General features: G+C 42.7%; 1 long non-coding RNA gene across 1 annotated transcript; it reads left to right on the top strand.

Moving 5' to 3' along the window:
- Nucleotides 1–1,672: 1,672 nt before the first annotated feature.
- On the top strand, nucleotides 1,673–3,510 carry LOC138667287 (uncharacterized). Its single transcript, XR_011318687.1, has 4 exons — nucleotides 1,673–1,827; nucleotides 2,373–2,422; nucleotides 2,603–2,656; nucleotides 3,116–3,510. It is a non-coding gene; the product is annotated as an uncharacterized lncRNA (long non-coding RNA).
- The last annotated feature ends 18,305 nt before the right edge of the window (nucleotides 3,511–21,815 follow it).

Raw genomic sequence — 21,815 nt, 5'->3', positions numbered from 1 at the left:
TTATACAGTGGGGCTGTGCGTGTGTGTCATTATACAGTGGGGCTGTGCGTGTGTGTGTCATTATACAGTGGGGCTGTGCGTGTGTCTGTCATTATACAGTGGGGCTGTGCCTGTCATTATACAGTGGGGCTGTGCGTGTGTGTGTCATTATACAGTGGGGCTGTGCGTGTGTGTGTCATTATACAGTGGGGCTGTGCATGTGCCTGTCATTATACAGTGGGGCTGTGCGTGTGTGTGTGTCATTATACAGTGGGGCTGTGCGTGTGTGTGTCATACAGTAGGGCTGTGCGTGTGTGTCATTATACAGTGGGGCTGTGTGTGTCATTATACAGTGGGGCTGTGCATTTGTGTCATTATACAGTGGGGCTGTGCGTGTGTGTGTGTCATTATACAGTGGGGCTGTGCGTGTGTGTGTGTCATTATACAGTGGGGCTGTGCGTGTGTGTGTCATACAGTAGGGCTGTGCGTGTGTGTCATTATACAGTGGGGCTGTGCGTGTGTGTCATTATACAGTGGGGCTGTGCGTGTGTCTGTCATTATACAGTAGGGCTGTGTGTGTGTGTGATTATACAGTGGGGATGTGTGTCATTATACAGTGGGGCTGTGCGTGTGTCAGTCATTATACAGTAGGGCTGTGCGTGTGTGTCATTATACAGTGGGGCTGTGCGTGTGTCTGTCATTATACAGTGGGGCTGTGCGTGTGTCTGTCATTATACAGTGGGGCTGTGTGTGTGTGTCATTATACAGTGGGGCTGTGCGTGTGTCTGTCATTATACAGTGGGGCTGTGAGTGTGTGTGTGTCATTGGTGCATTCACTCTGTCATTCTTTGGACTGCAGACTTGTGCTTCTCACATTGCTGGCAGTGCTGTGGTCATTTGGCAGGTGTGTGGCTGTAAGTTTGTGATTTGCATACATGCGGTCACATGCCGACTAGACTTGCATGGCCTAATGCAACTGTATTGAACAAGGCCCAAAACAGTCTAGTCGAAATGTGGCTGGCAATATATATATTGCATGCTTACAGTCACAAGACCACCTGTTGCCGGCACCAGAGAATCTTCACAGCGCACGATATGAGGATTCACACATAGTGTCTGTAGACATGTAGCATAAGATCCGACAAGCCCTTTAAGGATGAGCCGCTACTCATGGGCCACTGCTGTCTGCTTGCCCCCCAGGCCAAAATTTGCCAGTCAGCCCCTGTCCCCAATCCTCTGGAATTCTTTGCCCCAACACGTCCGACTATCAACCACATTCGGATCCTTCAGACGGAACCTGAAAATCCATCTCTTCAGGAAAGCCTACAGCCTGCACTGACCCCGCTGCCTCCTCATCACTACCGAAGCTACCGCCTCACCAACACCGGAGCTCCTGCAACCCTCAACCTATTGTCCTCATCCCCACCATCCTGTAGAATGTAAGCCCGCAAGGGCAGGGTCCTCGCCCCCCTGTATCAGTCTGTCATTGTTAGTTTGTTTACTGTAAGTGATATCTGTAATTTGTATGTAACCCCTTCTCATGTACAGCACCATGGAATCAATGGTGCTATATAAATACCGGTAAATAAATAATAATAATGATTATAATAAAATAGTTACTAGGCTGCAATACTCTTAAGTGCCACTAGATGGCACTCTTCACTGTCAAAGTAGCTTTATTGCTTTTGCACTCTGCAGATCCCAGGATCCATGACAGACCACAAAAGCTGCAATATGGTTTGCCACCTGTTTTCCAAAGTGGAGCACTCCTGCCAAGAGGATATCCCCCTCTATAGGAAGCTTAGAATGCATATGTGCCAGTCACCCGCAATGCCCTCTTTTATGCAGGTAAATAGTGCTGCAGATCTGGAAATGGATGTCTGGCACACATGTTGGTTACTGTGTGCCAAACATATGGACCTCTTGGATTTGAGTGTCCGTCTCACTCTGAACATCAGATAAAGCAAAGGAGGCATCTCGTACTCCACGCCAAACACTTGTGAATTCGCATGATTGGGTTCACTCAATTTGCCAAAAATTAAGTTGTGCATGAATAAAATAGGCAAAATTGCATGTGACTAGCAAATCTTGTTGGGATGGACAGGCACAGTGGGGTAAACAAAAATAATTGAGTTCTAAAAAAAATCTTAGGTGATTGTCCACAAGGTGGCAGTCACATCACAGGTGTCAGAATATTAAGAGCTCGATGATCAAGTGATCGTCATGTTGCGCCAGTCACAACGTGTGCAGAATACAATCTGCATACCTATAGTTCACAGGATGCATGGAGATATGGAAGGCATGAACAGATTATAGTCTAGTACTTGGTATCCAGCTTTCTAGACTTTTCATCTGAGTGATTAATCCAATTTCCATCCCCTCTCTGACACTAGCATCACCATATTGGACAGCATGCGGGAGCGCCCTCTTGTGGTGGTTACAGGTATTTACAACATTATCATTTATCTCCTTGATGTCTGGGCATTTCTTGTTGTTTTTTTTTTGTTTTTTTCAGTTTTGATTTTTCCATGACCCATAACTTTTTTTTATTCTTACCTGACATAGATATTTATTTTTCTAAAATATTTTTGTCGTAATTACTTTTTTTTGTACTTCCCCCTAGGAGCTTGAACCTGCCATTATTTGATCGCTAGTTCGATATAGAGCAATACTACAGGTAGGCGCTGGAACTGCCATACAATGTGATTGCGCTCTTGAATGACAACTTTAGAAGTTCCTGGGAAACTCCTTTAAATAATGCTAAATCCCTGCAGCCACCACTAGGGGGAGCATGCAGAATACCAAGTTCACTGTGTACAAAGTATGCAGCAAGCTCCCTCTAGTGGCGGCTGCTGGCAGGAAGAATTATAATTGGGCGCTATACATCTAGACCTTTGCCTCAGAAATGCAGAGATCAGACAACTATAAAGCTAAATGATGACATTAATCAACACATCATGTGGAAACTACTTCCTATGACCCCTGAACTTTTACATTTACAAAGTACTATTCAACTTTTCTCCTAGTCTCGGTGATTGCACAATAGCAGAGATTTTCCATAGCGGCTACATGAAAAGTTTTATCACCTATGTCATAACTTAATTATTTCTTTTTTTTTTTTATTTTCTTGGACAAGTTGTCGGCAGATTCTTCATTCTCGCCAAGGTCGGCAGATGTCAATGCATTCTTATGGTGAAGAATCAGCTGCATCAATATCCAGACATCTGTGCTGTAAATGTAAGGGCGGTCAGATCTAATCTAATGCAGCCCACCCGCCAGAGACGCTACAAGAGCAAAGTAATTAAAGGGGTTGTTTGCTGTGGACCACCCTTGATCTATGCCCTAACTTCGCTAATACATGACGGGTCTAAATAGCTGCAGGTATCCATTGAATACTACAGATGCCCGCTGCGTCCTTCGGGCACCCTGCAATGCTTTGCAGAGAGATGAACAGTTAAGGTGCAGTTTTACCGATCTCATTAGTTAATGAGACCCCCGATATTTCCAAATATGATAATCCCTTTAACCCCGTCTCTGCCAGGCGGACCAGTAACATAGTAACATAGTAACATAGTTAGTAAGGCCGAAAAAAGACATTTGTCCATCCAGTTCAGCCTATATTCCATCATAATAAATACCCAGATCTACGTCCTTTTACAGAACCTAATAATTGTATGATACAGTATTGTTCTGCTCCAGGAAGACATCCAGGCCTCTCTTGAACCCCTCGACTGAGTTCGCCATCACCACCTCCTCAGGCAAGCAATTCCAGATTCTCACTGCCCTAACAGTAAAGAATCCTCTTCTATGTTGGTGGAAAAACCTTCTCTCCTCCAGACGCAAAGAATGCCCCCTTGTGCCCGTCACCTTCCTTGGTATAAACAGATCCTCAGCGAGATATTTGTATTGTCCCCTTATATACTTATACATGGTTATTAGATCGCCCCTCAGTCGTCTTTTTTCTAGACTAAATAATCCTAATTTCGCTAATCTATCTGGGTATTGTAGTTCTCCCATCCCCTTTATTAATTTTGTTGCCCTCCTTTGTACTCTCTCTAGTTCCATTATATCCTTCCTGAGCACCGGTGCCCAAAACTGGACACAGTACTCCATGTGCGGTCTAACTAGGGATTTGTACAGAGGCAGTATAATGCTCTCATCATGTGTATCCAGACCTCTTTTAATGCACCCCATGATCCTGTTTGCCTTGGCAGCTGCTGCCTGGCACTGGCTGCTCCAGGTAAGTTTATCATTAACTAGGATCCCCAAGTCCTTCTCCCTGTCAGATTTACCCAGTGGTTTCCCGTTCAGTGTGTAATGGTGATATTGATTCCCTCTTCCCATGTGTATAACCTTACATTTATCATTGTTAAACCTCATCTGCCACCTTTCAGCCCAAGTTTCCAACTTATCCAGATCCATCTGTAGCAGAATACTATCTTCTCTTGTATTAACTGCTTTACATAGTTTTGTATCATCTGCAAATATCGATATTTTACTGTGTAAACCTTCTACCAGATCATTAATGAATATGTTGAAGAGAACAGGTCCCAATACTGACCCCTGCGGTACCCCACTGGTCACAGCGACCCAGTTAGAGACTATACCATTTATAACCACCCTCTGCTTTCTATCACTAAGCCAGTTACTAACCCATTTACACACATTTTCCCCCAGACCAAGCATTCTCATTTTGTGTACCAACCTCTTGTGCGGCACGGTATCAAACGCTTTGGAAAAATCGAGATATACCACGTCCAATGACTCACCGTGGTCCAGCCTATAGCTTACCTCTTCATAAAAACTGATTAGATTGGTTTGACAGGAGCGATTTCTCATAAACCCATGCTGATATGGAGTTAAACAGTTATTCTCATTGAGATAATCCAGAATAACATCCCTCAGAAACCCTTCAAATATTTTACCAACAATAGAGGTTAGACTTACTGGCCTATAATTTCCAGGTTCACTTTTAGAGCCCTTTTTGAATATTGGCACCACATTTGCTATGCGCCAGTCCTGCGGAACAGACCCTGTCGCTATAGAGTCCCTAAAAATAAGAAATAATGGTTTATCTATTACATTACTTAGTTCTCTTAGTACTCGTGGGTGTATGCCATCCGGACCCGGAGATTTATCTATTTTAATCTTATTTAGCCGGTTTCGCACCTCTTCTTGGGTTAGATTGGTGACCCTTAATATAGGGTTTTCATTGTTTCTTGGGATTTCACCTAGCATTTCATTTTCCACCGTGAATACCGTGGAGAAGAAGGTGTTTAATATGTTAGCTTTTTCCTCGTCATCTACAACCATTCTTTCCTCACTATTTTTTAGTGTACTGGCCTGTATATTGCCATGGGAAGCTGCGACTCACCCTATGTGACTTCACTGCCTCCACGTCGATCCGTCTCCTGTCTGCCGCTTCTTCGCTGCTCTGAGCGTTCGCTCCTGTTTCCAGATGTATTTGCGATTACTGATCAGAAGCCAAACTGCCCACGTGTCGCCCCTGGTCCGGATTCTGCACTGATCCTTGTCGTCATCTCTGGATCCTTCTCATCTCCACCTCCGCACTATTTATTACTTATGTCCTATCGATCTGACATTCACTGGGTGTTTAAAAATAAAAAAAATATAATAATAATAATATAATAGTCGTATCTCATCCCTGTAACACCTGTCCACATCTTCGCTTTTCTTCCAACCCAGCACCAGCCATCCGGTGGAATGTGCGGAGAATCTGTTACCATGAATTCCATGGCATTTCTTAGGGGTCCGCACTGTGACTGCTGCCCAGTCGCCTGTCAGTTCTATCTCATACTACTTTATAACGTGTCTCAATGATTTATCCAATGCAAAGATTTTTCCATCAGAGGTGTTTTTCAGAACGCTCAAACAACAACTCCATATTTTTGCACCTTTTTAACTATTTTGGGCCATTGATTTGTTGGTTGGACCATCATTTAGTTGGCACAAGCTCCCCGATTGTGCCGCAACATATCAAAAAAAAAGTCTGCAGTGCGTGGACGTCTCCTTAAGGTGTCCATCAAGGGACCGTAAGATAGTATAATCGTATTCCATATATGCTAGGCGTTGTATATAATATCTCCATTTTTCTTCATGAGCCCTAGCAGGCATTGAAAGATATTGATAATTGTTAGGCTTTTTTTTTTTCACCTAAAAGCACGTATTTTGGGATAAAAATCAAAATTTTTGCAATTGGGTTTGATAAAAAATAAAATTGCACCGTTTGCCTCTGCATTGCACCGTCTGTTGCTGAATGAGTTCTCTGAGAGTCCATCAGTGAGCTCGTTCTCACTGGAGGGTTTGTAACTTTTTTATCTTTCTTTTTTTTTTTTCTCAGCCTCTCTGTGCTGCTTTCGGACCACATCAGAGTTGAGTTGAACATTAGAGGAGCTTGGAAGAAGAAAGTTGAAAGAACTCACTGATGGATTCTCCAATAACTCATTCTGCAGTCAGCAATGTGCAGGGAAAACAAAGAGTCTATAACAGAGCAAACGGTGCAATATTTCTAATGAATAAACCCCCACCTTACTGTTCCATACTGGGATGTACGTCTCCATTCTGTCGGCAGCGCGGAATATTGCCCACTAACTCCCTGTACAGTCTGATGTGTGCTCACTTTGAAAATCCTTGTCAGAATTGCTGTAAAAATCCCAACAGAAAGCCGAGCTCATTTTTAATATCGGACAGAGAAACCTTCACAGACAGCCATTCTGAAATAAAGTAAGTTCCCCAGCCCCATCAGGTCTACATTAGTTTATTAGTGTATGCAGTTTGCATTATGAAATCTGGTGACCATTTCGCTTTAAAATAGAAAAGGGTCTGGATGCCATTACTAGAAAATAGTTTGTGGGCAGACAGACGGAAAAGAAGATGCCCGGAGCCAATTCTCTAAATGATGTGCCTATTTTTTTTCTACTCCATTATTTCACCTGAAGTTAAAAAGGGTTGTTCCCTTTCAGAAAGTTTTGTTCCCAGGGTGCAGATTATTGTAAAAAAAAACAAACAAACAAAAAAACTAGCCACATTTTACTTGCTGCCCCCAGGTCTTGCACCGAGTCTCAGCACTGCAGCCAATACTGGACACCAGAAGCAGCAGCAGACGGCAGCGCTGCAGCCAATCAGTGAGCTCAGGATATCTGCGCTTTTTACATAAGTACAGGCGCATCTCACAAAATTATAATATCATCAAAAAGTGAATTTATCTCAGTTCTTCAATACAAAAAGTGAAACCTCTATATATATAATTGTCTAAGGGTTTTTCCGTCTGTCTGTCTGTCTGTCCTGGAAATCCCGCGTCTCTGATTGGTCGAGGCCGCCAGGCCTCGACCAATCAGCAACGGGCACAGCGACGATGATGTCATAAAGGACGCAGACATCTCACGTTTCTGATTCAGCGACGGGCACAGTATCGACGTAGATGTCATAATGGTTGCCATGGCGACGATTATGTCATAAAGGTTGCCTCGACCAATCAGCGACGGGCACAGTGTGCCGCGAATTCTGGAATCATCATTGTCCATATACTACGGGGACATGCATATTCTAGAATACCCGATGCGTTAGAATCGGGCCACAGTCAGTCAATCGGGCCGCCAGGCCTCGACCAATCAGCAACGGGCACAGCGACTATGATGTCATAATGGTTGCCATGGCGACGATGATGTCATAAAGGTTGCCTCGATCAATCAGCGACGGACACAGTCTGCCGCGAACTCTGGAATCATCATTGTCCATATATTACAGGGACATGCATATTCTAGAATACCCGATGCGTTAGAATCGGGCCACAGTCTAGTCTATATATATAATTGCCTAAGGGTTTTTCCGTCTGTCTGTCTTTCTGTCTGTCTTTCTGTCTGTCTGTCTGTCTGTCCTGGAAATCCCGCGTCTCTGATTGGTCGAGGCCGCCAGGCCTCGACCAATCAGCGACGAGTACAGCGACGATGATGTCATAAAGGACGTAGACATCCCACGTCTCTGATTGGTCGAGGCAACGGGCACAGCAACGGGCACAGCGACGATGATGTCATAATGGTTGCCATGGCGATGATGATGTCATAAAGGTTGCCTCGACCAATCAGCGACGGGCACAGTCTGCCGCGAATTCTGGAATCATCATTGTCCATATACTACGGGGACATGCATATTCTAGAATACCCGATGCGTTAGAATCGGGCCACAATCTAGTATATTATAGAGTCATTACACAGAGAGTGGTCTATTTTATGGGGTATTTTAAAGAGGAAGATGAAAGACACCAGACCCAACAATGCAGATGAGCTGAAGGCTGCTATCTAAGCAACCTGGGCTTCCATAACACCTCAGCAGTGCCACAGGCTGATCGCCTCCATGCCACGCTGCATTGATGCAGTAATTGATGCAAAAGGAGCCCCGACCAAGCATTGAGTGCATTTACTGAACATACATTTCAGTAGGACAACATTTCGGATTTTAAAATCATTTTTCAAGCTGGTGTTATAAAGTATTCTAATTTACAGAGATATTGACTTTTGGGTTTTCATTGGCTGTAAGCCATAATCATCAACATTAACAGAAATAAACACATCAAATAGATCATTCTGTAATGACTCTATATAATATAGGAGTTTCACTTTTTGTATTGAAGAACTGAAATAAATGAACTTTTTCATGATATTTTAATTTTGTGAGAAGCACCTGTAGCTGAGGATTCTGATGTGGAGTTACACTGAAGAGGTAAAATCCACTATGGAAAATCACAACAGGAGCAGGATGTGGATTGCAAAATTTGCTTTTTTTTTTTCTCCTCCATGCAGACTTTTTTTTTTTTTTTTTTTTTTAGCATTGATGCTTTTTTTTTTTCTTGCAAAACTCCATATAAATTGTGACAGAATCACTCTGCAAATCTGCCACGTACCCAGGTGCATTACAGAGGATTTCTGCTGACGGCTGAGGTCACCGATTGGCTGCAGAAGTTACAGCCCTGGCTGATGCTGCGGCGTAGGGAGGCGATACAGTACATAGTGTTGGCGATTGCACACCATGCCTGACAAGGGTAGGGTTAAACCAGAGGCCATTATTTTGCGAGGAGTGCGAGTATTGAATTGCACGCCCGTGCTCCTTTCCAAGTGCTGAGATCCTTCTTTGCTCGGCTGCCACTAGCGCTGCTTAAGTAATGGATTTTCCAGTTAGGACGACATGTCAGAGCTGCCATAGAAAAAAGGGAGAGAACGCAGCAAATCACATCCGTCTTAAGCGTCGCCCAAAGGAGTCCGTCAGCCCTGTGAGCGCTGCACCCATCACCCAATCCCACCCACTCATTAGCACAGCGCTATACATCAGTGCTTCCGCCTTGCAGCAAATAACGGTATAGTAATATTACGGTAGAGCGCGTTAAAGGCACGGTAACTGGCAGCCATGGTTTGCTTGACAATTCATTACTTTAAGTCCCAGGTCATTTGTGCTCAACGGATATGGGAAAGACGGGCGAGATATGGGAAGACACAATGTTCAGGGGAAAAAAAAAAGCTATTGAAACGTTCATGAAGACTCAAGTGAGCCATGGGCAGAGCCATAAATCACGTCTGCCGGCCGCAGGCAGCCATCTTTCCCTTATCCCCCTCTGACATCACCAGAGGAGCGTGGCATGTCACCTCTTCTCCGTGTGACACCATGCAAACTGGAGCTCTTGCCCGTCTCCTTCTGGTTCCATTTCTTCCTCCTTCATCAGCGGATTCATAAGGAAACGTCAATGCACAATAGGAAAGCAAAAAAAGACGCCCCTTCTGGATGTAGATGGGGTGAACGAAAAGCGATGAGATGACGTCTGGGATGTCGCTGATACGTCCTGAGACTCATCATGTCATCGCGGGAGGGCAAGAAAAAGGATCCATGTTTTAGGTCCATAATTCTGGTCTGATTTATTTTTTTAAAGGGGTATTCTGATAGGAAGAGGTTATCTATCCACAGTATAGATGATAACCTCTAGATTGGGGGGTGACCCCTGCCAGTCGGCAGAGTGGGGTACCCTTACCCCTGGCAGTGTGCACATGCGACCGCCACTCCATTCATTCAGCCACACGTGTTGTTTGCAGCTCTATACTAACAGAGATAAAAGTGCCCCATTGGGATCCCCCACCAATCTACACTGTGGTTAGGTGATAACGCCTCTCTATCGGAGTACCCCTATAATGTATCTCTATGCCCGCCCGTACTCCAAGGACAAGTTCACTCATCCAACATTCACCGTCCACATCCAGACCACGATTTCCAGACTTCCCGCCAACTTGTAGTCAGCAGCTTCATATATGTCTGTGAGGCTGTTGCGTTCAGGTAAGGAGACCACTTGTGGTCCGTACGCGGACCTCCAAGCCTCCAGTGAATGAAATGCACCTAAACTCTGCACAGCCTTAAAAGTGCATTCTGGTCTGGTGCGCCGCCTGCCCTGCATAATTTGCAACCAAAATATACAATACTAGATTCAATCAATATAAATATTTTTATTAATAGATACAAAATAAAAAAAATATATAAAACAGACATGAAAGGTAAACACAACTCATGAGGGGAAAGAGCAACACAACTGGAGTAACAGACAGCCAGCGGAAGAAGCCCACGCGAAACGCGCGTTGGGGCTGCTTTGGAGCGCACACTGACAGACATTACTATGGGTAAGCTGCAGCATCCTGTTAAGGGGTCCGTTTAATAATCTTTTCTACCAGGCTCCATAGAGTATTTATGATGAGTTTCTGATGTGTGTGTATATGGAGGCTATGGTATATTCATCAGTATCCAGCCCTATTATGGGGCTTTTACTTGTTATAATGGATGCTCATGAATATGGACGATATGCCTGTTAGGTATGCTCACATACCTGGTCTGTTACTCCAGTCGTGTTGCTCTTTCCCCTCATGAGTTGTTGTGTTTACCTTTCATGTCTGTTTTATATATATATATATATATATATATATATATATATATATATATATATATATATATATATACAGTGGGGAAAAAAAGTATTTAGCCAGTCAGCAATAGTGCAAGTTCCACCACTTAAAAAGATGAGAGGCGTCTGTAATTTACATCATAGGTAGACCTCAACTATGGGAGACAAACTGAGAAAAAAAAATCCAGAAAATCACATTGTCTGTTTTTTAAACATTTTATTTGCATATTATGGTGGAAAATAAGTATTTGGTCATAAACAAACAATCAAGATTTCAGGCTCTCACAGACCTGTAACTTCTTCTTTAAGAGTCTCCTCTTTCCTCCACTCATTACCTGTAGTAATGGCACCTGTTTAAACTTGTTATCAGTATAAAAAGACACCTGTGCACACCCTCAAACAGTCTGACTCCAAACTCCACTATGGTGAAGACCAAAGAGCTGTCAAAGGACACCAGAAACAAAATTGTAGCCCTGCACCAGGCTGGGAAGACTGAATCTGCAATAGCCAACCAGCTTGGAGTGAAAAAATCAACAGTGGGAGCAATAATTAGAAAATGGAAGACATACAAGACCACTGATAATCTCCCTCGATCTGGGGCTCCATGCAAAATCCCACCCCGTGGAGTCAGAATGATCACAAGAACGGTGAGCAAAAATCCCAGAACCACGCGGGGAGACCTAGTGAATGAACTGCAGAGAGCTGGGACCAATGTAACAAGGCCTACCATAAGTAACACACTACGCCACCATGGACTCAGATCCTGCAGTGCCAGACATGTCCCACTGCTTAAGCCAGTCCATGTCCGGGCCCGTCTGAAGTTTGCTAGAGAGCATTTGGATGATCCAGAGGAGTTTTGGGAGAATGTCCTATGGTCTGATGAAACCAAACTGGAACTGTTTGGTAGAAACACAACTTGTCGTGTTTGGAGGAAAAAGAATACTGAGTTGCATCCATCAAACACCATACCTGCTGTAAAGCATGGTGGTGGAAACATCATGCTTTGGGGCTGTTTCTCTGCAAAGGGGCCAGGACGACTGATCCGGGTACATGAAAGAATGAATGGGGCCATGTATCGTGAGATTTTGAGTGCAAACCTCCTTCCATCAGCAAGGGCATTGAAGATGAAACGTGGCTGGGTCTTTCAACATGACAATGATCCAAAGCACACCGCTAGGGCAACAAAGGAGTGGCTTCGTAAGAAGCATTTCAAGGTCCTGGAGTGGCCTAGCCAGTCTCCAGATCTCAACCCTATAGAAAACCTTTGGAGGGAGTTGAAAGTCCATGTTGCTGTTGCCAAGCGAAAAGCCAAAAACATCACTGCTCTAGAGGAGATCTGCATGTAGGAATGGGCCAACATACCAACAACAGTGTGTGGCAACCTTGTGAAGACTTACAGAAAACTTTTGACCTCTGTCATTGCCAACAAAGGATATATTACAAAGTATTGAGATGAAATTTTGTTTCTGACCAAATACTTATTTTCCACCATAATATGCAAATAAATTGTTAAAAAAACAGACAATGTGATTTTCTGGATTTTTTTTTCTCAGTTTGTCTCCCATAGTTGAGGTCTACCTATGATGTAAATTACAGACGCCTCTCATCTTTTTAAGTGGTGGAACTTGCACTATTGCTGACTGACTAAATACTTTTTTGCCCCACTGTATATATATAATTTTTTATTTTTTTTTGTATCTATCAATAAAAATATTTATATTGATTGAATCTAGTGGGACATTTACTCCTTTTTGGTCTTGTGTAGGATTTATGGTATTCGGAGTGTCCTGAAATATTTATGTGCAGTCTATCAATGTGGCCTTTTGCCCCTTGGAGGTATTTCTGTATGTTTCAGTGGATTTTCTTTCTACAAAATATACAATACTGTATGAAACATGGATCTCTCACCTCAAGGGTACGATGGGAGTAGTAGTGCTTACAGCAAATCCTCCCTGCTAGATTACTATTGTTCTTTACCTAGATGAGTACTACAAGGTGCAGCTGTGTATATGTGTAGTATGTCACCGCAGGATACAGCCATTTTCTACCTAAAACCTTAAGTGCATTTGTTTTGGAATAGAAAGCGAGCGTGCCGCAACCCACAGCAACCGATTAGGGCTCCGCTCGCATTGACTAATTTGCACTAAATCAATCTTATTTAATTGCTGATTGTTTTTCATTCTGGGTAAATTTAATAAGGCAGTAATAGCAATCTGTGCAGTCGGTGCCGAGTCCAGAGAACAGTGCTGAGGGGTCTTAAAGGGGAACTCCAGGAACACATCATAATATAGAAGGTGGCCGTAACTAATGTACCCGCTATTGAAATCTCGTCCCCAATGGATGCTTCAGGCATTGGAAGTGCACGGAATCACGTATTTAGTGTACATCCTATAGACATTTAAAGGGATTGTCTCCATCTTCGTAGATTGATATGATCGGATTGTGCTGGTAAAAACAAGCACTTTTTCAATTTGCTGCTTATTAAAATTTTCAGCTGTTCTTGAGATATTAACACTTTTTTTGGGGGGTTTACAGCTTAATGCCTAGGAGACCGACAACCATTACTGTCTACGCTTGTAAGCAGTGCTCTGATGTTTACAATTTAGCAGCGCATTGCAGCTTCAAAACAGTGCTTACAAGTTCATTAGCAAGGCGCTTGTAAGCACTGCACATTTTCGGCTGTCTGGCAGCGGTGGTTGGTCTCCAAGGCAACAAGCTGTAAACAAAATAAAACTGTTAATATCTAAAAAAAAAGTCGCATGAAAATTTTAATGAGCAGCAAATTGCAAAACAGCTTGTAAATACAAGCAATCTGGCAATATCTATCTATGAAGATGGGGAATAACCCTTTATATGGGCAAAATTGCTAAATGTTTATAAAGTAAGCCACTTTACAATGTACCTCTTATTAAAAACTCTCAGAGGGATTGTTAACTTTAGTTTACTGCCCATTGCCTAGGGCTACGGCTACCTCTGCGGTTTGTTAGGGGGTGACTGGTTCTACATCCTCTAACAAGGTACGTGTGAATTCACAGGGACTGGAATTTTTCCATTTCGTATTTCGATGTACAGCGGGTAAAATAAGTATTGAATACGTGACAAATTAAGTAAATCTTTTTGTAAAGGTGCTAATGGCGTGAAATTCTCACCAGATGTTGGTAACAACCCATCCAATCCACACAGGCAAAGAAATCAAACCATAAATGTTCATAAATTAAAGTTAAGTTATGTGTAATAATGAGAAATGACAATAGGAAAAAGTATTAAATACATGAACAAAGAGAGGTGAAAAAAGCCATGGAAAGTCATAATATCTAAAATCTATCAGTAATTAGAAAGTAATCCTTCCACCTAGTGAAAAATAATATCAGCTGGTTCAACTGATGGCCTATAAAAAGGTGTCTCATTACCAAGGTGCCACACAAGAAACATCTCATGTTGGGTAAAACCAGTCAGCTGTCTCAAGACCTTCACAACCTTATTGTTGCAAAACATAATATTGGTATTGGTTACAGAAGAATTTCTAAACTACTGTTGAACACTGTTACACTGTTGAGGCCATAATCCGGAAGTGGAAAGCGCATCATTTCACCATAAACTGGCTGTGACCAGATGCTCCCCACAAGATTTCAGACAGAGAAGAGAGAATAATTATCAGAAGATAACAGTGCACTGTCCAAAAACCGAGGACCATCTGTGGAGAGCTACAGAAAGACCTGGAATTAGCAGGTACAATAGAAAACTATTAAGTAATACACTCAACCTCCATGGCCTGTATGCACACAAGACCCCATTGCTGAACAAAAAGCAGGTTCTAGCACAGTTAACGTTTGCTCAACAACATTTAGACAAACCTGTGAAATACTGGGAGAATATAGTCTGGTCAGATGAGGCCAAAATTGAACTCTTTGGATGCCATAATACACACCATGTTTGGAGGCCAAAAACAATGCATATCACCCCAACAACACCATATCAATAGTATGGAGTTTGAAGTTTGGCAAATTTCATATCATTGACGGATAGACAAATGTAACAGAGACATTCTTGATAAAAAAATCTGCCATGTACCAGGATGATGAAGATGAAATGAGGGTGGACATTTCAGGAAGACAATGATCCCAAACACACAACCAAGGAAACTCTCAGTTAGTTTCAGAAAGAAAATTAAGCTGCTAGAATGGCCCAGCAAGCACCAAACCTGAATCCTAAAGGAAATTTATGGAAGGAACTAAAGCTCTGAGTTCATAGAAGGAGCCCATGTGACCTTCTGGATGTGAAGAGTGTTTGTGTGGAAGAATGGGCCAAAATCACACCTGAGCAATGCCTGCGACTAGTTTCACCACACAAGAGACGCCCTGAAGCTGTCATCACCAACTAAGGATTTTGTACAAATTATTACATAAATTTCAGTAACTTTATTCAATACTTTTCCCCTGTGTCATTTCTCATTATTACACATAATTTATGGCCATCTGTGGTTTGATTTATTTGCCTGTGTGGATTAGATGGGTTGTTACCAACATCTGGTGAGAATTTCATGTCAATAGCATCTTTCAAGATAAATTTACTTAGAAAATTGGTGACGTATTTACACGCGCTGTAAATTTATAAATAGAGTTGAAGTTGCACTTTTGGATGTACATTATCTGCTAATTTAATTATGTTTTAGTGCAGAATCGTCATCAAATCCTGACAATGTGAACACGCAGTAAAATAATTCCAAGGACAAAAGCAAAAGACCTTGTGAAGATGATGGCCGAATTGGTAAGATTATGTCAATACCACAGTGAAACAAAGTAATGTATTAACATGGGCTGAAAGGCCACTCTGCCAGGAATAAGCCATTACTCCAAAAGAAACACAAAAAAGCCAGATTAAGGGAGAAGCTTGGAAGCCTAGAACACCATCCCAACTGTAAAACATGGAGGTGGCCGTATCATATTGTGGGGTTGTTTTGCTGCAGGAGGAACTGGTGCTCTTCACAAAATAGATGGCATCATGAGAAAAGAAGATTATGTGGCAATACTGAAGCAACATCTCAATACATCAACCATGAAGTTTAAGCTTGAGTGGAAATGGGTCTTACAAATGGACAATGACCCGAAGCATACTGCCAAAATGGTAACAAAGTGGCTTCAGGATAACAATGTCAATGTTTTGGAGCTTCCATCACAAAGCCCTGATCTCATTCCTACTGACAATTTATGGGCAAAGCTGAAAAGGTCGGCGACCAACACACCTGGATCAACTACACCAATTTTGTCAGGAGGAATGGGCCCAAATTCTGAACAACTATTGTGAGAAGCCTGTGGAAGGAAATCCCAAATGTTTGACCCAAGTCATTCAGGTTAAGGGCCTTGGCACCAAATACTAATGAAATGTATGTAAACTTTTGACTTGACAGTAAGTAATAAAAATGCCTTAAAACATTCTCGCTCTCTCATTATCCTGGAATTTGGCAAATATTAATAATTATGGTAATCCTAATTGGCCTAAAATGGGAAAGGTTTATTCTGATTTCATGTCAGAAATTGAGAAAAAACATGCAGATGTGTCTTTTTATATAGAAACTTCTAGATTCAGCTGTATATACAATAGGTCTATGAAAATGTCTATATTGTTATTGGGGTTTTTATTTTTTTCAGATATATTGCTATACATGTATTTTATATATGTGTAAATTTATGTTTTGTTTTTAATTTTGGAGCAATTGTATGTTTTATATTTTTTATTATTTCTGTTTTTAATATATTTTCTTTTTATTCTAATTTTTATTTTTGCCAATTGTAATTTCTTTTTGATGCGGTTGTGCTGTCTGTAAACCCGTTTTTTGACCGAACATACAGCATGGTATATGTGAAACTCTACGTCCTTTGTAAATCACTTGGTTATAAAGTATGTTCTATATGGAGCTATCATACACAATGGCGAACAAAGCCCGGAAGATGCTGCCATTTGCAGGGCGAAACCCTGGGCCTGTGCTATGCCTTCGGCGTCTGTCACGAGGTGGAATGCTCTGTGCATTTGTTTTTCAGAGTTTTGTGAATATAACAAATATCTTTTCACTGCTTATCCAGTCTACACTATACTCAGTTTTATTGGTTTAGGTATATTGTCACCTGGATTTCTCCTCTTTACAGGAATACCGGGATTTTCTACTGGACTGATTATTTGGAAACCAGGACAGTATATTAGGCAGTGAGCATTCACCCATTTCTACTCAATGTTGTAGTGTAGTGGTTTTATTTGTTTGTTTTTTTGCAGTTTTACTTCTTTTGTACGAGTTTTAGTAACTTTTTCCCCATAGTAAATCTGGTAATCCCAACGTGGCATTTTTCAGAACCAGACAGGGCAGGGCTGGCAGTAATTGCACAAGTCTCCAGGACTCTTCTGGATCTCAGGTCTGAACCGTCAATGCCGGGACCTCATTTCGTTGCTGATTTTGGCCGATCTGTCACAGATTCGCTGACCCCGAAGCTTTTTTTTTTTTTTTTTGTCCTCCACCCTTCTCTATTCTGTGCGTCCTGCACAGCTGTGCTGAGCACAAAGAGCTGTCCCTGACGCACACAATAGCCCTCTATCCCTGCCTTCCAGATGCTGGACAGTACCCGGACTCAGGAGGGACTGAAGGGTCGTGCCAGTCTCCTGCTGGTAGCGCGCTTTGTGGCCAGTGATGAAGAGGGGGCACTTTCTATAGATTTTCTTTCCAGATGACCTGTGAAGCCACCATGGCCTCTGACCCCTTCACCTCCCACATACACCCAAAAACCCCGTCCGGGCCTATAGAAAAATGATGAGATTCATGAACCAGGAGGGATTGTTCTTCTAATACTGGGAAGACGAGGTGTCAAGAAGTCCCTGGGAATCTGACCACAAAAGCCATTGTTGTATTAACACCTTGAGTGCTTGGGAATTTGGATTCCTGATATCTTGACATCTATACGTCCATAATCTCCCACCCTGCACCTCATGCCGGCCTTTGGAGAATAGGCTGCTATAGAAGATGTGGGCTCTGGTGCAATAGAAAAACTGATGCACTTTACAGAAATCTTGCTTCCATTTTTTTTTTACGCAGTACAAACAGCAATAATGCAACTGTTTGGGTACTGAACGGTTAATATTTGGACCTTCAGGTAGAGGCGAGCCACGCAGACCGGTTCTCGGGCTGGTGATTATTACCGGCCGACGTGGCCCGTTTCACAATATCAATGACAAGTCACGAATGTCCTCGAAAAGCCCATCCCTCCACTGCAGCAGCCCCCTCCGATGCCGCTATGGACACTGCAGCAACCAGAGATATATATATGTATATATATATATATATATATATATATATATATATATATATATATATAAATCAGCAAATGAAGGCAGCACTCCAAGTCCTCAGGAAGGTAAAAATGTGTCTTTTATTGAACCCACATCTCTGTGCGAAGTTTCGGCTCACACTGAGCCTTTTTCAAGCAAATATATATATATATATATATATAGAAAACCATTATGGGCAGCATAATGTATGCATACAGCATACAGGTTCACGCCGGGGAAATAATGCTCGGCAGTCCCCCACACAAATGGTACGCTCCTTGGGAAAATGAATCATAGGGGGTTTTCTGGCTAATTCTGATTTAATACTTGTCATCCATATGCATCCTCAGCCCTGCCTGCACCTCTTATTTAATGCAGCATTGGTTACACTCATTTTTTTTCTATTTTCTAGATCTTAGGCAGGAGACAGGGAGACGGCGGGTTTTGGAGCTCCTGACAGGATGCAGTACATACATCGGTGACCCGATGGGTCCCTCACTTCACCATTACTTGTAATGAAGCGTCACCAGTGTACACACAGTGTGGAGTGGGCATTTTCTCCCGTGGGACAGTTCTTAGACAATGCTATAGGATTTACTGACTTTATCATAAGGAGCCAATTATGATCTCATGTAGAGGGTTATCACTTGACAGACTCGGCTCTGCTGCATGTGGCAAGCTCACCGCCACTACATCTGGCAGATTAGCACTCCTACATCTGACATGCTCAGCTCTGCACATCTGCCCAACAGAGCACCCCTGCATCTGGCATACTCGGCTCGCCTATGTCTGACAAACACAATTCTGCTACATATGTCAATCTCATCTTTGCTACATCTGTCAATTTTGGCACTGCTACAAATAGGTAAACTGATTACTTCTACTCTTGAAGTACTGCCCTTGTCTGACAAGATGAGCTCTACTACATATTACAGTCGGGGTGCTGCCATGTATGCCACGTTTACCTTTGCTATCCTTAACAATCTGAGCACTGCTAACCTCCTCTTTGCTATATCTGTTATGGTTAGCCCTGTAACATTTCGGCAAATTAAATACTTTTCATCTTCCTCCTTTGATGATGATCTTTATTTTTATATAGCGCTAACATATTACAGTTTGCACACATTATCAACACTGTCCCCATTGGGGCTCACAATCTACATTCCCTATCAGTATGTCTTTGGAATGTGGGAGGAAACAGGAGAACCCGGAGGAAACCCACACAAACATGGGGAGAACATACAAACTCCTTGCAGATGTTGTCCTTGGTGGGATTTGAACCCAGGACTCTGGCACTGTAAGGCTGCAGTGCTATCCACTGAGCCACCGTGCTGCCCTTTGTCTGTTAAGCTGAGATCTGCTATATGTTACAGTCTGAGCACTGCTACATCTGGCATCCTCACTATTGATACATCTGTCCAATTTAGCTCTGCTACATTTGGTAAACTAGTTTCTATGTTTGATGTATTCAACTTTCCCATTCGTTTGTAAAATATAGTAGAGCTCAGATTAACAATCTGAGCATCGCTTCATCTGTCAAGTGTAACCCTGCTATATCAGTCAAGTTTAGTTCTGCTACATCAGTCAAGTTTTGCTCTGCTATACTTATCAAGTTTAGCTCTGCTACATCAGTCAAATTTAGCTTTGCTACGCCTATCATATTTAGCTCTGTTATATCAGTCAAGTTTAGCTCTGCTGCGTCTATCAACTGTAGCTCTGCTACATCAGTTAAGTTTAGCTCTGCTACATTTTGTAAACTAAATACTTATTCAGTTGATATGTTCACCCCTTGTCTTTTAATCTGAGCTCTGCTACATCTGTCGGCCGCCGCCAGATCCCTAGCTTTATAACTAAGCGCCAGTCGTTCAGCTGGATTATTACATAACCTGTCTGGGGTTGCAGGTGTCGCCATCACCGCACACCCGCCATGCACACTCACACTCCTTACCCTGGCTGCTCTGAGGGTCCCTCTCCTGAGTGAGGTCCTCCAGTGTCCTGCTCTTATCCCGGGGTGTAGACATGAAATATTTCAGACTTTGGGAGGGACAGGATGCCTCTTCCTCTCTGAGTTTATAGACTTTGGTTTTAGAGCCAGGAAAATAAAATGAGCTTTGCACGTTGAACTCCTGTGTCTGAAAAATCCATGTAACAGCATGGGATACAAGCGAGGACAAAAGTGATGATGGAGGTGATAGCAGGGGAATATTATTATATTAGGGAATTGGAATTGGAGCATTTGACTTACTACCAGGGATCTAATAATAATAATAATAATATCTAATAGCGATTACCCTTCAGGGGCTTTCCTATACCCCATTGTGGCCCTGCGAGCAGATGCAGAGACGACCCACGTAGCTCCTGGGCCCCCAATGCAAAACCTGTATTGGGCCTCCACCTGCCATGCTTTGTTTCTAACCCTTGTTTTATTTGGACCGCATACGCAGCAGTGGGTGGCAAATTGGGCAGCTGCTGAAAGCCACCGAGGAGGGGAATGGAAACGCATTCAGCCCAAATGTCAGTACCAGTAGTCCACAAAGTCCTAATGTACACTGAGCGGTGTGCCCAACATAGAGGAGACTGTGCACCTCTTCTTAAAGGGTTTTTTTTTCAGTAATTCAAGGAAAATACCTGCTAGGAAGAAAGAGGTAACGTATACTCCCCTGTTTGATCTGCGCTTCAGTGGTCTTGTGATGATGTACCATCCATGCGCACGTGACTTCTTCAGCGAATCACTGGCATAGCGGTGATGCTTGCATGCATGGCATGTCACCAATTAGAATACTGATTGGCTGCAGCGCTCTCTGGCTCATGGATGAAGAGTCACGGCTGTAGAAAGTAAGCAGAGACCACCTGGGATTACCAGAGTAGTAGTAGTAGTAGTAGTAGTACTGGGGTCGCAGATGGATTAAATGGGGGAAATATAGGTGATTTCTTTATTTTGCACCGTATGGCTGCTTATTTAAGTGGCTGAAGAAACCCTGTATAAAAGTATTATTACAGCATTATGTGGCGGCATTACATTTATACCTTCATAGATTACCAGTGGATGAAAATGACTTGGGGTTTGTTCACACAAACAGATTTTCAGTCCGTGTGCACAAACTACTGACCAGTTGTAGCCTATGTAATTGCACACATGAGCGAATTGTCCCCTTGGAATAAGTGTCAGCATTTGCTAATCTGGTCTGTATTTATTTATTTATTACAAATATTTAGTGCTTTTGCATCTCTTGTACCTGTCTACTATATGCACGAGCACACAGAGCCAGTCACATCCACAATTTGCAGACACGAACCACAAAGTTCAGCGCTCGTCTGAACTTATCCTTAGTCATATATGGATCCCATTAACTAACAGCAACTTGTGATCAATTTGTACAGAACGTATAATGTTTCTGAAGAGGAACTTCTGTCCCTGGTTTTCTAATGTTCCAGCAGGATCCAAGGAGAATCGGGCTGATTTCAGAGTTCGCAAACCACATATCACGGGTGTGTGATAAGCTGCAGACAGTCGCACTGCTTTCTCACACACCCCGCCCCACCAGAAAACATGGCGTAGGAGTTGGTTTTCTCC

The sequence above is a fragment of the Ranitomeya imitator genome, chromosome 2 (assembly GCF_032444005.1).
Source record: "Ranitomeya imitator isolate aRanImi1 chromosome 2, aRanImi1.pri, whole genome shotgun sequence".
Classification (NCBI taxonomy): domain Eukaryota; kingdom Metazoa; phylum Chordata; class Amphibia; order Anura; family Dendrobatidae; genus Ranitomeya; species Ranitomeya imitator.
The sequence above is the reverse complement of the archived record's forward strand: the minus strand, read 5'-3'. Positions and strand labels throughout refer to the sequence as shown.